At 40.2% G+C, this 18,486-nt stretch overlaps 1 pseudogene; it reads left to right on the forward strand.

Moving 5' to 3' along the window:
• Positions 1-339: 339 nt before the first annotated feature.
• The window catches only part of LOC103695881, a 42,892-nt pseudogene continuing 24,745 nt past the window's right edge, over positions 340-18,486 (forward strand).

The raw sequence follows: 18,486 nt of genomic DNA on the forward strand, positions 1-18,486 counted from the left end.
TCTCTCTCTCTCTCGGTCTCAGCTCCTGCTCAAGAATCGTCTCCAAGGTGGAGCTCATCGATTTATCCTTCTTTATTTGATATTAAAAGGAATAATTAGATCCTTTTTCTCTCAAATGAATAATCCTAGTTGTCTATGATCTCTCGATAAAATCTCTAGGCGAGCAGGTCGATCATCAGTGAAGCTTCCAAGAATTCAAGAGTCCGGTGAGTTAGGGTTTCCGGAGCTATTCTCGGACCGATCTTTCTTCATTTATAGTGTCTCACTGCTGATCTTTTGATATCGCTTCTATCCATGCATTAGGTTTCAAGAAGTAAAAAGGAGGCGGCGGCGGAGAGAATGGAGGCGTCGTCGTCGTCGGAGGCGGCGAGAGGTCCAGGGACAGAGTCGCAAGGGCTGACGAGGCGGCCGTCGCGGAACGCGGCGACGACGACGGTCCCGACGGAGGTGTTCTACAACGAGGTGGTGCCGCCGTCGCTTGCTGGGATCGTCCCCATCCTCCGCGTCGCTGCCGAGATCGAGCAAGAACGCCCTCGCGTCGCCTATCTTTGTGGGTACCCTTTCCAAGAGCTACGCGTTTTCTCTGGATTCTTGGCTTCATGAAATCTGGCTCATTGCGTTCTTTTTTGTTGGTTTTGTCTTTTCGTCTTCTTTGGTACGTGAAGGTCGTTACTATGCGTTTGAGAAGGCTTACAGGCTCGACCCGAACTCGAGCGGACGTGGAGTTCGGCAGTTCAAGACCAATCTCCTCACAAGATTAGAGCGGGTGAGAACATCATCTTCTCTTTCTCCCTCTCAGAAAATTTATTTTCTGAAATTTTAGAAGAAGGAAAAGTCTGGTTCAGCGGATGTCGCCTTTCTATTTTTTTCAGTTTGGCAAATCTTCTTTTAATTCCGCATTATTTTTATTGCCTTTTGTAATTTATATGATGATATTCGCACTCCTCCCTCTCTTTTTCTCTCCCTGTCTTCCCCAAATACATTCTAGTCCGCGGACGGCTTGCATGCATGATTGAGTTATTTCCCAGTTGGAGAGGCATTTTCTGGGTGTCCGCATGGAAATTTTTGTGCGGATATGAAATCTGCCGTCCACTGGCCTCTTGATCATTGCTGGAGTCCACATTGTTTGGCAGGGCTGCTGCGACTGGACGGACGAGATCATCTACAAAGGTAGAGTGGACGGTGTATCCACCTTCCGCATAGAAATTTCTATGCACTCCCTGGACCGCTCCACCAGCTCACCGGTGGACCTGGTCCACTAAAAATTTCACTGGGTGTTTTGGTCATTTTGTAGAACGGAAGGTTCCATTCCTAAGTTCTGGTTCTTGAGGTGGGATCCGATCACCAACGCGGTGAGCTGACGCCTAGAGTTCCACTGAGGAGTGTCGAGTGTCTGGCGCTCGGCGTTCCGATCTGAGAAGCTTCCGATATCCTTCGTCGTTTTCTCTTCTTCTTGTTGCCGCCCGCATATAAATTATTTCTCCCGTAACTCTTCATTGTCGATATTACTAAGTGAACTTGTTTTAAGAAAATTAGGATTTTATTTTTTTACGGTTCTGTTATTTAAGAGAACCTCATGTGTATTATGTATAAAGATTTTCCGGTTAAGAGGTGTTGCTAGAACTTGCTTTATCGCAATCTCGAGAACTTTCGTGTCTGATGTGCGTTAATTCTAGAGTACTTAACGTTGAAATCTGCAAATTTGGCATAAAGCATCTTGAGGTGATTTTGTTCATGTACTTAGAGGGTTCTTTGATATCATTCTAATGACTGGAAACATTTTATTTTGGTTATAGACGAGGTATCTTTACCATAAGAATTTGCGTTAGATAGACTCAATAAATATGAAAAATAAGAACTACGGTATGCAGCGTGAACTTTCTACAACCAGTATTTGCGGCAATCACGAAATAATCATAAGTTCCTTAAATTTGGGCTGAATTAACCTAATCTGAATTCGTATTATAGGAAAATACGTCAACGCTTGCTAAAAGGGTAAAAAGAACAGATGCCAGAGAGATTGAGAGCTTTTATCAGCAATACTATGAACATTATGTCAGAGCTCTGGATAGAGGCGAACAAGGCGATAGGTAAGTGTGGCTTACAATGCTAACACTCTTAATGATGCTTGGGGTTTCTTTATTTTGATCAGATATTTTATTGTGCGACCATTTCTTCTTTATAGATCTCAGCTTGGGAAAGCTTACCAGACCGCTGGGGTGCTTTTTGAAGTGCTCTGTGCAGTCAATAAGAATGAAAAGGTTGAAGAAGTGGCACCTGAGGTTAGAACTCTGACTGTCAGTATTGGTCACAAAGAGTGCTTGTCAATAGCATCTTTTGAATGCATGAACTTGTCTTCATATTGCTTTGCTATGTATCAGGCATCATAAGTAATGATGGAAAAATTTAAACCTTAAATGATTGTGTGCTATGGTTTTAGTTATTTCTGGTGATTTCTGGAAGTTTTGTGAAATTTAGTTCTTTGTGGTTGAGCAGATTATTGCTTCTGCTAAAGATGTTGAAGAAAAGAATGAGATCTATATGCCATATAACATTCTTCCCCTTGATGCTGCTGGTGCTTCACAGCCTATCATGCAATTTGAGGAGGTATTACATGTTACAAATTATCTGCCTCTTGCAGACTCCCTTGCTTGCCATTGGTTTTTTATATCCTTCAGCCATCTTCGTGATAGGTTCTCCTTTTCCAAGCACTAAACAAATTTATTTTATTTTTTATGATATTGACTTTAACAGATCAAAGCGGCTGTGTCTGCTCTGAGGAATACAAGAGGTTTGAGCTGGCCTACTTCATTTGAGCAGCAAAGGCAGAAACCAGGAGACTTAGATCTTCTTGATTGGTTGAGGGCGATGTTTGGGTTTCAGGTCTACTCTCTAATGAAAAAGAGTTCTTTCTGGAATACTTGTTTCTTGAAGAAGTTTTACATTGTTCTTGTTTGCTCTAAAACACACACACTCTCTCTCTTGTTTTCATCAGAGAGATAACGTCAGGAACCAAAGGGAGAACTTAATCTTGTTGCTTGCTAATGTTCATATAAGACTGACGCCCAAGCCTGAACTTCTTAACAAAGTAGGTGATTTTCTTTCTTCTTAAAATTATTCTATTCATTTGAGCCCTATATCTTCTAGACATATGTGGGTTGTGATGCTTTTAGAATCTGAAAAAAAGAGAGACAAAATCCTCCTCTTTCATATAAAGTAATCTTCCGATGGCTCCTTTAAACCTTCACTAAGATTTATGGCTTGGTAACGGATTTCAATACTTCCGTGTTTCATTAGATGTCCTCAATACCAACTATCCTCATTATGAGCTGGATAATTATCTCTTATTTCTTTGTAGTTCAAGATTATTTAATTTATCCTGCAGATAATTGTGAGGCATAACTGGATTAGTTAATTAAAATTTTTTGCATTGCCATGGCACAACGGGCTAAGACTGACCTTACCTCATGGTTGAGCGCAACATTTGGACTGAGATATGGGCCAAACCTAGATAAGTAGTTACCAGTGAAATCTTATAACATGACCTCATAATTTGGTGATTTCTTTAGGCCTAAAGTTCTTTAATAGGAAAATCCATAGTTTGTTCCAAAATATGAATATGTGAAGTTAAATTGGCAGCTATATGATGTACTAAGTGACTTAAAGGCTTCTTCTGCATCAGCCAATTTTTGTATCTTGTTAATTCTTTCTAGCTATGTTTCAAATCATAAGGAATCCAGCAAAAATGATTAATATTATCACAAAAAGGTGAAAAACCTGAGCTTGACTCACATTAACTTTATTTTTGTACAAGTTTCACTTTCAAAGACCCAACCAACATTTATTTCACAATGGTCCCAGATTCTTGCTTGCAGCAGAAACTTCGTCTGGAATGAGGAGTTTGACGAGGCAATCAATGACAAAAATGTCATGCGATGGAAAAAGTTGACCAAAATACCCAGACAGAAACTATGTTTATTGCATCAAATGCCTAGTTACTGGAACATAGCCTACAGATTAGTAACTTGTAAGCTGTTAGATGACCATAATACTATATAATCATCCGTATGACTAGTATAGTTATTAGGAGTTATTTATTTGGCTTATGCTGAACTTATGTAGTAACTTTGTAATTAACACACATTAGTTTGTGTTGATGGACAATTACATAAAGGTGATGCCAAGATGACATGCAGCCACCATCAATCTGTGCGAGCATGTCAAAACAGTTTTGTCTAGGTAGTCACTTGTTCTGATAATACTGGCTTCATAAAGCAACTGAAGATTAGAAGAATAGCACAAGGAAAATCATGCTAATAATAAAAGAAGTGATTTTCATGTTTTGGCCTTCCAGTATTACTTGATTGTGTGCTTTATGTAATCTGGCAAAGTTAACAGAGAAAAAAGAAAAAAAGGGATCAGATTTTTTTCTAAAGGACACAGACACGAGAATGATGGATTCATGTGAAGTTGATGTATGTAGAGCTTGAGAGGAGTCTTCTAGGATTTGTTTAATAAGATCAATGTCAAAGCAGTAGATTTTCCGATTGTTAGGTTAGAAGAAGTACTGGATACAGACATTTGCCATTATCATTCTATAAGTGAGACCTTGGTAGAAATCAATATTACAGGATTCATAATTATGACAAAAATAACCATAGTGCTTAAGCGTTGTTGATCCTCTCTCTTAGCTTACCTTGGCCAACAGACTGCCAATTGTGCAACTGCTGATGGCAGAAATGTGTTTTCTTATTTTTTTTTGGTGAGAAAGGGTGGAAAAATCATCGGTATTATAATTATCCAAGTTCATATTTTTGGAGATGCACCATCCAAGAATTGAACTAAGAATCTCTGGTTGCTAAGTAGCGGAGTATGATCCCCAATTCAAAACAACGAAAATTTAGTCGAGGGCAATATTGTATTCACTTTTGTTCCACGTGATTTTAATGAGTTCACTATGAACTAATGATCTGATTTTTGTATTCTGAGAGAAATCTAAGCAGGGGCAATTTTTTCATGATATTTAGCTAGAGAGAAAGCTTTAAGATGGTTTTAAGGAATTCTCTTGACTATTATTGTTACACAGTATAGTTAATTAACCTATTAAGCCGGCAAAAGTGGTAAACTAACCTAAAAAATATTAATTAGTTGATGCTCAGGCAATTTTTTCAAGTGGCATTTTTCTTTGGTCAAGTCATAGGCTAGGCAATTTGTAACCTTTGTCAGTGGAGCTATATCTTGTCTTTATTCTCGTTCACATCTGGGAATTTAATAATGGAAGTTTTTTGCTCATGTTGATTGATTTGCAGAATTGGTTTCTGCAAATTTAGGCCATCACTATTCTAAATAATTTTGAAAGTTTGTGTTGCATAAGGGTTCATATCTCAGTGCCAAACTGTGTCTCTGTTTGCTCTTGGGATTATATGGCACCAGTATGAGACAGTTATGGTTAGGACAGTCCATAAACAATTATTAACAATATAAATAAAAAGAAAAAATAAGAAATTTGTGCCCAGACTGTGCTAACCATCCTGGTGTGTCCTAAGAGTTGGGATGCAACCAGGATGGTCGAGATGGTCAGGACATTCTGGTTCAAGAGAGAATCGGTGTCTTGCAGATGCTAGGGTACCATTTTCTTCTTAGAATGATGCGGGTAGTGGCAGGAGATGTCAAAACTTTTGGTTTTGGGATATGAATCCTTGGTGATGCATGGTTGTTCACACTTTATAAGCAGCAAAGGCAGTGGTTTCTCAGTCATCTTTTAACTTAGGAACTAAAACTTGTCTTCATCGTGGCAACTGACAACTTTGTTCCCATAGGTAGCACACTAAACTTCAAGATAAAAATATGTTGTTTGCCTGAAAGTGTTCTACTATTCTCATAATCACACTTCTAATGTTATTCATCTGTTGTTGTTTGCAGTATCATTAGGGACAAGCAAGCAAAGATTAGTCAATATCTTCTAAGTTTTAACTGAAGGATCTAGAATTGTACTTCATCAAGCATTTTGATCCTGCAACAAGAATAATAAACTATAAGTCATGGTCTCGGAAGCCATCAGAATAGGATGTTACGACCAATACCTTACCGCTTTGGTGTGAAATTGGCACCAACATAGGTGCTGGGATGCCAGAACTGTGTTCCAGTACATACTGGCCATATTAGTTTGGACTGATGCGCACCAGTGTGTAGGAGATTTTTTTTTCATTTGTTTTGAATGTATCAGTTTCAGTATATCTCCTCTATACTTGTACCATGCCTGTACTTTATCATTCCAATAGAAAAGTGATAGGGGGTTCATACCACTATTTATAACCTTGCTATAAGCTAAACATAATATGATTTCATTTCTAGTCTTCTTAGAATCCTACGTTCACAAACATGAAGCCATTTCTTGAGAAGTGTCTCGATAAATATTTTTATGGTATGTGGTCTGTAATATTGAAGTAAACAATTTAATTATAAATTTTATCTTCCTTTTCAATCACAACTCTGATGGATACTGCGCTTCATCGTCTTAACACTTCGATGTCTGCCAAATGTTTTCTTCTAATGAAGCTGGATGATAGAGCTGTTGATGCAGTCATGAATAAACTATTTAAAAACTACAAAACATGGTGCAGGTTTTTGGGGCATAAGCACAGTTTAAGGTAAGATCTGATGGACCAACACTTGCACTATTGTCACTTGTCAGTCATCCTTCAGGCCTTTGGTTGATTTTTATTTTATGAATAAATTATTGCTTCAGGCTCTGTCAAGGTCAACAAGAAGCACAACAGAGAAAGATCCTCTACATGGGTCTATATCTTCTAATCTGGGGTGAAGCTGCTAATGTTCGCTTTATGCCAGAATGTCTGTGTTATATTTTCCATAATGTAAGATCTTATGATTCTTTTTCTTTGCTCTAATATCTATGCATACTCTTGTTCCACATAAGGATCTATCCGTTTAGCCCTTATTGGAAGCTTCAAAATTCCTTCAGATGGCATTTGAACTTCATGGTCTCTTGGCTGGAAATGTCAGCATTGTCACAGGCGAAAACGTCAGACCTTCATATGGTGGGGATGATGAGGCATTCTTGAAAAAGATTATCACCCCATTGTATCATGTGATCGATAAGGTACTTATTTAAAGAAAGCATGCAATTACATTGGGACACTGTCAAAGGTTTAATTGAAATAATGGCTACATCGAATTCCTAGGAAGCCAAGAAAAGCAGAAATGGAAAAGCCACCCATTCGGTTTGGTGCAACTATGATGATCTAAATGAATACTTCTGGTCTGTAAGGGGTTTGACTTATCACCAAGTAAACTTCCAAACACAGTAGCTTGAGGCTTCTGTTGATTTTTGTCTGTATATTGTTCAGGTCAGATGATTGCTTTTCTTTGGGTTGGCCCATGCAAGTTGACGGTGAGTTTTTTGAGCAAACGTATGAATCAAAGACCATAGTGCAGGTATCACATGAAATGTTGTTACTAGTAGTGACTATCTCCTTTTATGTGTAGATTTATACAGTTATCCTGCTACAAGTGACAAGCAGAGGGGAGAACGGTTTCAGAAAAAATCTGATAAAAGCACTGGTAAAATCAATTTTGCTGAGACTAGAACATTTTGGCACATCTTTCGAAGTTTTGATCGTTTATGGACCTGCCTTATACTAGCACTTCAGGTACAATTTTGTTTACTTAAGAATATTTGACCATTTTTGGCTCTAACAAATGGTCTAACATTTGAACTGTTTTCAGGCTATGGTTACCATCGCCTGGAGTGATTCTTCACCTTTTCAAAAGAATACCCTACATTCTATATCTAGTGTCTTTATCACAGCAGCCTTTTTACACCTTCTCCAGTGTATGAGCACTTTGCTTAACTTCTAGTTGTATCTAATGCATATACCATTTTCTGTTCTTTTCATTGCTAACGATTTTTTAACGATCAACAATACTGTGCTATTAACTATAACTATCTGATGGCTTCCTATGTTTACTTTGGATTGTTACATCTGCCCTAGTTGTGCTTTTGTCTGCACTTATATATAGTTCGACACCTAAATGTGGATACATTCTTGGTCTTGCACCATGATGCCTTACTATTGAACTATCATAGAAGAATGAATTCTAATAGATATTTTCTTTTTCTAGACACCATTTAAGGTTAATCATCTGGATATTTTTCAAGAGATAGCATAGGGCATAGATGGGAAGAAACCTTGTATTAAACCTCTGGATATGGTTATGTGCATGGTTTTAAACCCTGGTGGGATGATTGGTGTCCCTATGATCATGCCCAGATGTCCCATCCCATTCTTGTGAGAAAATGGGAATTTGGGTGGGGATGGGACTCTAAAACCCATCCAAGCATGGAAAGAAGATGAAAGAGGATAGGAAGAAAGGGAGAAAAGAAAAAAGAAAGGAAAAATAGAAAGGAAAGAAAGATGAAGAAAAAGGAAATAAACGAAAGGAGAAGAAAAGGAAAGGAAGGAAAACAAAAGAAAATAAAAAAAAGGAAAAGAAACAAACAAAGAAAGAAAGAAAGGAAGGAAGAAGGGGAGAGAGATGTATGCTCGACTGAGACGGCCACCGGGATAGGGTGGGCCAGCAAGGTGTCCGATTCTATCGAAAGATTAGGAGGTGCCTGAAATTCAAAATCTTGGTTAGATGTTCATTTTCTGACAATTATCAATTTTCTAACTTGTCTTGTTGATGTTAAGTGATTTAAAGATGAGCAAAACAATTGCTGGAAAACAATAATATGTAATTACGTATTGTCATTAATTGATGAACTTGTATAGAATTTTCCTGATCTTATTTGGCTTATTTGTTATTGTTGTATATAGTTGCATAAGGCATGTAGAGTAATGCAAACCATATACTCAACAGTATATACAAGCAAGAAATGAAAACAATGTACCGGCTGTATTTGCATATCTTTACAGACCAATGTTTGTCCTATCGCCTCGAACCACCTAATACGGGGCATGCCATACCGTACCAGGTCAGAACTGGAACAAAAACACTATTTAGGTTTGTAAAGGGCCTGTACCAACCTGTACCATCCGATATTGCCTTGATAAAAAGTGAGTAAAAGAGATCGCGGTTTATCTCAGTACGAGTTGCATACCATACTATATTGATCCATACTTTACTGAATCAGTAACATACCATTATAGTACCTGATACCGAGATTGCAGATCTTATTGCAAACTCAACATGGAATATATGCTTAAGTTTTTCTTTGTATTTAAAACTTCAATTTTTGTGTTATATAAGATTTTACATAGAATTATCGTAAGAAAAAATTTAAGCATTGATACCCCTTATCTTTTGAGAAAAAAAACTAAATAATATTTGCTAGTGCCGAACCAATACTAGGGGTCTTACCATCCGACAACCGCTCCGGTATGGTATTGGTATGTATCAAGGTCCGCCGTACTGATATCGGTCGGCGTATTGGTGGTGGGTGGTACCGGTACGGTACCGGTCCGTACCGGCCCCATATCGGTCCCGTTGAATGGCCGAGTTTTGGGAATCCGCATACCGATCTCGTATCGGCCCTTACCGGTTCCGTACTAGTCTCGTACCGGCCCGTACCGATCCTGTACCGGTTCTTCAATGATAAGCTCCCGGTATCGGATTCCACGTTGATCCGGTACCGGTTCAGGACGGTACCAGTACGTACCGGCTGGTACGGCAGACCTTGACTATGTATTGTATCGAGCCGAGGCATATTGGAATTAAGAGAAGGGAGAGGGAGTGGGAGAGAGAGGGAGAAGGAGAGAGAGGGGGGGGGAGGCATACCTTATCGATAGCAATGATGGTACCCTAACCCTAGACGCATCATCATTATTGCGAAACTCTAGCCCTAGTCAGTGTCATCATCGTGGAGCCGTCATTGCTTTGACATTGTTCTCATAGAGTATCGAGAGATGGAAGAGGCAATGTAAGATCGGGATAGGAGAATCAAGAAATAAGGTGAGCGAGGGTAAGGAGAATCGAGAGATTAGGAGAGAGGGAGAGAAGAATTGAGAGAGAAGGAGAGGAACAATCAGTCAAACTATTTTGGTAAACAATCAATCTGTTTCTAACCAAAAAGAGTTCTTTTCGGAAACCATATCGACAGGTCAAACTATTCTGGTAAACAATTAGTCTGTTTCAATATGCCCCGAACCATCCAATCCAGGACAATTCGGCTGTCCTTGCTTGGTACCATTTCATGATAAGAGACTGGAAAGAGAGGAAGAAAAAAGTGAAAGATGAGATTTAAAAAAATGAGAGAAGATGTGGAGTTCCTTCACTGAAATAAATAATTACTAATTGGCAGATAACTCTACCTGAAGACTTCAAAAATATTTTTCCAACAATAAAATATCAACTTTCTACTCAATGACCATACAATGATCATATTGTGATCTTATAACGCTTATAAGAAAAAGAGTGCAAATATCCTGATGAATTTAGACCATTGAATTGAAATACACTTTTTTTTACTAGAGCAAACCTTGAAATACCCTAGTAACTATCACCATATGCAACATAAGGCTCATATCACCAGAAATTCTTTAGGTAAATGCTTTAGTTGTAGAGATCCTATTTATATTGGACAATGGATGTTCTAAGGTCTCAATTCCTCTCCTTCTCTCCTAATCTCTCGATTCTCCTTACGCTCGCTCTCCTTACTTCTCGATTATCCTCTCCCACTCTTCCATTCCCCTCTCCCATCTCTCTATGCTTTGTGAGAACAATGTCAGTGCAAGTTTGGCTCCATGATGATGAGATTGACTAGGGCTAGAGTTTTGCAATGACGATGATGCAACTAGGGTTAGGGTTCTATCATTGCCGCTGATAAGGTATGCCTCCCTCTCCCCCCCTCTCTCTCTTCCTCTGTTGATAAGGTATACATGACCAGATAATCTGCATGGATTGTTAACCTTTGAATTATTTCCAAATACATGCTTGAAAGGGGTTCTTTGACTATTAGGAGATAAGTTGCATCAAACAAATCCCTGAATGAGTTGCATGATTAGGAGATATAGATGACCAGATAATTTGCAGGAATAGTTAATCCTGAAATAGTTAACCCTGAATGTGTTGAATCTACATCTCCTGACTTACCTGTTTTGATTAACACTGTGCTGTCTATCAAAATAATCATGCAACTTATCAGGTGCTTTATGTGGAAGACTTGGTCACCAAATACATGCTTTCCATTTACTCCTACCAGTCATCAGACACCATGTAGTGAAACAACTCATGCAACTTATCTGGTCATCAAACACTATGTAGCTTAACTACTAATTTGAAATCAGATTTAATTCACCTATTATTAAGTTAGTCACCATTTGGTTTTCTGTATATTATTTTTCTAATAAACATTGCAGGAGATTTCTTTTCCAGAAACAAAAATTAGCCTCTTTTTTTGTTGCATGCTTGACATAATCTCATGAAAATTCTATGTTTCTAATGCTTGATATATGGTTAATGTGCTGACGCAGAATGCTCTGGTAGGTAGACTTCAGAACTTAATATACAAATTGCTTTGCTCTTTAAATTAGTAATCTTCGCTTTCTGGCATTGAAACACCTGACTACTTGGATTAAATTTTTCTTGTCCTATGTTGTTGGTAGGTGTTTTGGACCTTGTTTTGAACTTTCCAGGCTACTGTAGATGGAAATTTACTGATGCACTGAGAAATGTTCTCAAGATACTAGTTAGTCTTGCATGGACCATAGCCCTTCCTCTTTTCTATATTCAATCCTGGCCAGAAATCAGTATTCCAGTGAAATATCTGGATAAGTGGCTTCCTGAAGTGAAAGGCTTACGACCTTTATATGTCATGGCTGTCATGCTATACATGCTTCCAAATTTACTAGCAGGAATTTTGTTTATATTTCCAATGATTCGAGGATGGATAGAAAAGTCGGATTGGCATACCGTCAGGTTACTTCTATGGTGGTCTCAGGTACCATCTCGTCATCTCAAAGCGTGTTTTTATTATAATTGAAAAAATCTTAATAATAACTAATCAATGAAAGAAGTTCAGCTTGGTTCATATAGAATAGAAAATTAAAAAGATTATTCAGAAACAACATGCATTAAGTTTAGGATCGAGAATTGCTTGATGACTCCATTAATGTTTTCTATCAATGTTGCATTGGTGTCATTTTTCACCTTGCCAATAAAGAGTTGATTTCTTCCTTGAATAAATTAATTTTAAAAACGAATATCATAATCCACATAAATATGATGTCAAGATACAAGAATGGTCTGAATAGTTTAAACTCCTAATTATAGTTCTTTTCTCCTAAATGCTGTAGTTTGCATCTTGCTTGTCTCTAATATTTCTTTTTCATCATTCTGCTACCCTCCTGATCAAACATGCTCTTTGTACCAAATCCTAGCATTCCTCCTAATAGCATCCTTTTGTTTCGTATGAACAGGTTATTTTGAGTTGGTTCCTTGTGTGCCCTACAAGGCACAAGCCAAAAAATGTGCTTGATTGTAACCTTGGTCTTTCTTGGTTTATCATCTATCTTGGGCTTGCTCTGTATTGTTTCCACCTCCTATAGAATTGTTTTATATATGTTTACCCATCTATTTGACAATGATTAATGGTCTTGCCTAAGGACTAAAGAATGCATATTGTGTTCTTGCAGATTAACTGTTGCTACAATATGCATATCAATATATCATATTGTATATGCTTAAATTTGGCATACAGTAGCATTGAAAGATATGAAAATTTGTCAAAATATTTGCAATTAGCACACTAAATAGATTCTTTCTTGGATTTTTTGCACATAACCACTTTCTCTATAGCAAGGTTCGAATTATCGAGGTATGAGGATGTACCAACCAGGGTTGGATATGTTATGTCATAAGTTGAGGATTATATTGATAAATTATCAGTGGATGCACATGAATATGGTTGCTAAGCCCTTGGTATAGCCTTCTTTATGTTTTTTGGATTGACAACTTTTAGGTGTAAGGTTGGGTTCCAATATAAAACCTGAAAAACATTGATTTTGATCCTAGATTCATGCTCTAACACATAAACCCTTGTTATAGCCTTCTTTATGTTTTTTGGATTGACAATTTTTAGGTGTAAGGTTGGGTTCCAACCATGGTATGTTGAACCGGCCCGTACCGGCTGGTTCAGCACGTACTGTACCGGCCGATTTAGCACGTACTGTACCAACCGATTCAGCACGTACTGTACCGGTCCGGCCTCTGATTGGTACGGTACCGTAGTGAAAAATGGTTTCGGCTCCTCTAGAGCCGAAATCGATTGATACGGAGGCGTACGGGTGCGAACCGGATCGGTTCGCACCGGTACGGCTTGATTATGCCACAGCGCCGCGTGCTGTGGCCTATTTGACCACAATGCACAGCGTTGTGGGCAAGGTTCGCGGTACCGATCGTACCGACGTACCGGTCGGCTTCAGTAACGGTACGGTGCCGAACCGAGCCGAACCGATACCGTACCGATAGGGCACATTCAGCCTAGTTTCGACCCCATCGTCGTTTTTTTTTTTGGAGTTCTTTCACTTTTGGATATTTTTTTGATGTTTTTATGTTTAGGTTTAAGGTTAAAACTAGATGATGCAACTTATTACTTCCAAATGATTCAAATAATGAGATGAAGAACATAAAATATTTTCAAATTAAGATACAATTAATTACATACATTTAAAGCACTCTCGGATATCTAAAATCGGATCGAGTAGCAATGCTTCTTGTCAATATCTGGATCATCAGCATAATATGGAGGCAGATCAACCCATCCCTTTAACCAAGCGGCATTGTAGTCTTGTATGCTCAATCCTCGAGGAATGCGCGTTGGGTCCAGGGGCGGCCCAATACATTTGGAGGCCTAAGGCGAATTCAGTAAATGGGACCTCTTTTTTTTAAATAATAAATTTTTTTAATAAATATAAAATACTTAAAAAAATGTTATGGAAATAGATTGTTGTCAAGTACACTATTTCAACAAAGATGCATGAATCTAATAAAGGTGGACAAAAAGTCTCTTCAGTTTAATATAATTCTTGAATGAAAATATTAAAAAAAAATATTTTAAAAAAAAAGGCCCATGAAACTGTTCTTGGCAATACTGTTTACCATGTGAAGCAAGAGCAGAATAGGAAAAGGTCATCCCATGGCGCTTCACGGTCAAAGAATTTGTTCAGAAAGGGACCTCTCTATAAGAGAAAGTAGGGTCATTATGGGAAATTCACTCCATCTAATTAATAAAAGTCCCATCCCACCATCTCCCCTTCAAGTGAGTACCCAAGCAGCCACTGCAACATCACGGCACAGCAGCCATTCAACCCCCCCTCCCACCTTCTCTTTCTCTACCCTCCTTTTCTTTTGCTAAAGACCATCTCCCCCTTCAAGTGAGCACCAAAGCTGCAACTGCAACATCACAGCACAGCAGCCATTCAACCCCCTCCCTCCTTTTCTCTCTCTACCACCCAAGAGGGGAGAAGAAACCGAGAGGAGAAAATTAAAAGAATCTCCACCCTCCAAGAAGTCCATCTCCAATCACCCTATCTTTCTTCCTGATGGCCCAGCTGGATCAGGAGTAATTACTTGTGAGGGAAGGAAAACCAAGACCAAAACCAAAAAAGAGAAGGGATGAAAGATAAGAGTGGCTTCAGGCATGTATCAAGCCAACCAAATCCCTCCTCTCTCTCTCTCTCTCCACCCAAAACAAAACTACTGTCCCCAACTTTCCCAATTGCCCCTCTGCAGGCCAGGAAACCCTCCACCTCCCTTCCATCAAGGGGGAAGACTCGTAGCCAGCTTCTGCTCCCGGAGGCCTTCCATTGGCCCGAGGCCTTAGGCGACCGCCTCGGTCGCCTAGGGCTCGGGCCGGCCCTGGTTGGGTCATAAGAACTCTCGGATCTCTCGCTGAAACTCTGGCTCTGAGAGGTGTCTTGATAAAGGGGCCCATCCGAATATGCCGGCACCAAAATCCGACCCGTAAGACCCTCCGGGCAGCGCAGGGTAGTAGCCACCGGAAGATGACTCCGATGCATCATATCCATAGGCTGCCTGAGGCTGCGGATAATAGAAAAACTCGGAACTTGATACATCAATGGATCCGACTCCACATGGGAGGTCATCTGTAGCTGCATCCTGACCTCTTGAACGACCTCAAGGAGCTCTTCTTCGATATGTAATGGTATCCGACCGGCCTATATCAGATGGCCTACCGTGGTCCATATCTTGTGTAGCATGCGTAAACTGAGACTCACCGGTGTATCGAAAACCTTCCTCCGGCTGTCTCATAAGTAGTACCATACTGTCCTCCACTTCCTCCATGGTTAGTAGATCCATCACCACTAGAACCTTCATCGCTGCTGGTCCAAGTCTCCTCCTTGACACTCTCCATTGGGGCCCTTTCCTTTCCTTTTGCTGGGATTGATGCCCTCCTGATCGAGTCGACTGGGTACTAGAGTGTCCTCGTCCTCGCATGAGAGGATCATCTCTTTGAATGGGAGCGTCGTACCAATCATACGGTGACTGGCTCCCCTCTAGCCACGTCATATCAGCTGTAGGAGTGCGTGAAATGTCGCACTCAGCCCATTGCTGTGGATCGACCATAACCTCGGTGGCTATAATGCTGGCTGGTCGTCGAGGCGATCCTGGCTCATCAAGCTCGGGCTCCTGCTGCTGGGCCGCAAGCCAGTCGAGCATAGGATTATCATCATCATTTGTAAAAGTCCTATAGATGGGATCTGCATACTTGAGCTCCACTTCCTCCTGAATGCATTTTAGCCTCAACCGCAGATTGTAGTGCACATAAACTAGGTTGTTGAGGCACTTTTGTGTCAAACGGTTCCTCTGTTTGCTGTGGATGAGGCCGAAGGTGGACCAGTTGCGCTCACAGCCACTCGAGGAGACCGTTTGGGAGAGGATCCGGATAGCTATCCGCTTAAGATTTTTTGCGGATCCGTCAAAATGAATCCACCATTCAGCTACAAAAATATACATATATGATGGCCTCATAGTTGAAGATAATTCAGATGCAAAAATATCTTGCAGATTTGTATTGTACCTGGATTCATAGTTGTCTTGCTCACGACAGCTGGTCGCTGTCCAAAACTGTGGCTGCCCTCTTTAAATAATTTGGTCTGTAGAAAGAAGCTTGTTGTAGTATGTCAATAATATAAGATCCGATATATTTACATATGCTACTAAATCATAGTTACCTCTTCTATACATGACGCGGCGACTTCTGGATCAGGCTTCATTTTATAAATAACATTACGCAGAGCATGAAGAAGTTCATCATCCATACCAATTCCACTCTCGTACTGAAACCGGGGATTCAGATAGTATGCTGCACATAGATGACACCATCTTAGTATAATTATACAAATATATCAATCAGTATAATTATCAATATTATCGCTTATCTGCTAGATGCAATTTTCTACCCATTTGGGCTCCCCACTGCCGCTCAATGATGTCGATGTACTCCTGGGCATGGGCTACATCTGCCTCCATGATCTGAGCCTTTGCCTTCTCCATCATGTGATACAAAAAGCCCATCTGGGGATACCTCTCGCTATCCACGGCCCGCAACACTTTATATAATGGTTTGATAGCCTTGATTATCGCATTGGCCCGCTGCCAGAATGACTACCTGCTTACCAAGTCTTCCATCTTGCTTCCTTCAATGCCGGCCTGGGCATATCTACTTTCCTGCCACTCGGAACTGACAAACATCTGACGTAGGGCTCCTTTCTTCTCGATAAGGCTATCAAGTGCAATGTAATTCGTAGCAAACCGTGTGACTCCTGGTCTAAGAATTTCTCCCCCTGCATACTTTCTCATTAATGAAAGAACCCAAGTATGGCTATAAATATACTTGGTGATGCGTTGGGCTATCTCCACCGTATGTTGTACCCTACGGATCTTTTCAATGTCCATCAGGATGAGGTCGATGCAATGTGCAGCACATGGGGTCCAGAAAATTTAGGGTCGCCGCTCCATCAAGACCTGCCCGGCCAACTTATATTGTGGCCCGTTATCAGTGACGACCTGCACGATATTCTCCTCTCCAATCTGTTCAATCACCTCCTCCATAAGTCTGAGGATGTATGAGGCGTTGTGCACCTTATCCGAAGCATCAACTGACTTGTGGAAGGTCTTCGTATCACAGTATATCAGAAAGTTGATGATGGCCCGCTTTGTCGGACCGGTCCAACCATCACACATCAAAGTGAGCCCATATATGGGCCACTTGCTCTTATATGAGCCAATCCAATTCTGTAGCTCCTCCTTATTGTTGTCAAGAAGCTCAACGTAGATGTCCTTTGGGCCTGGAGGATCAACACCGGGACCGGCAAACTGTATGGCAGAAATGCCAGACTTGTAGTATGTATTGTCTGCAGCATTCGCTGGAATGTGGCTGAAGTGGAACCAGGATCCAATAGCTCGCCACATATCCTTCTTCTTCTCCTTCTTCCACATTGTGTCTACCCTTTGCTGCTTCGAATCTCTCCTGGGGAAGGCATGCAGATCTACATCATGGATTGACGCACCTGGTGGAATCCCTCCGGAAGACTACTTTCGGCCATCAAAACCACCCAAGATAGATGCAATCCGGCTACGTCCTCTGTCCTCGCCCTCCCTGACTGAGGTTGTCCTTTGAAACTTTGGATCTTGTCTGTTTCCACCAGAACCGGCGCCCGACTTGAAAAACGAGGGCCCAAATCGAGCCCGATGCCTCGCCACCTCCTCCTGCTGCCACCGATCATCCAGACAAGCCCGCATGGCGGCCTGAATCTGTGCCTCCTCCTCATCTGGACCCTCGACCTCCTGTGACTCCATCAAGTGATAGGAAGGTGCTTCTGCAGCTTGGCGTTCCACCTCCGCTGTCTGCTTGGCAGCCCTCTTCTTGGCTGCTTTGATCTCAGCGAGGTTTTTTCTCATCAGCTGACGGGTGCTCGGTGGGCACTCCGAGCATGCAGATATCTCACGAGAATTACCGGCTAAATGCTGCTTTAATCTGGTTACCCTTCCTCCTTTGAAGCACTTGTGGCAATAATTGCACTGAAACTGGTATCGTTCACTGAGCATCTTTCCATGCTCCTAGCCAATATTATGCTCTTGGGGTTGCCCTCTCCTTGATGGCTCCATTCCTACGACCACATTAATTTTTTTCAATTTCTATTTTTTAATTAAAAATTAATTTTTAAATTTTTTAATTAAATTATAAATTATATAAATTCTGGAAAAACAAAAATTAATGTCACCATTAACATCATCCATATATCGACGACATATAAAAAATTCAAGACGAAATAGAATTATTGAATCATTTCTTATTTTTTGGCAATTTTTGACTTATTTTTTTTAAGCAATTTAGATGAAATATTAAAAAAGCAATGTAGGGGAAAGAAATTTTACCTTATTTAGTTTTTGTTGGATTTTTCTTCAAGAAAAACGACGCTCTCCGACCCTTCTAATTTTTTT

This window comes from Phoenix dactylifera, unplaced genomic scaffold (genome assembly GCF_009389715.1).
Source record: "Phoenix dactylifera cultivar Barhee BC4 unplaced genomic scaffold, palm_55x_up_171113_PBpolish2nd_filt_p 001636F, whole genome shotgun sequence".
Classification (NCBI taxonomy): domain Eukaryota; kingdom Viridiplantae; phylum Streptophyta; class Magnoliopsida; order Arecales; family Arecaceae; genus Phoenix; species Phoenix dactylifera.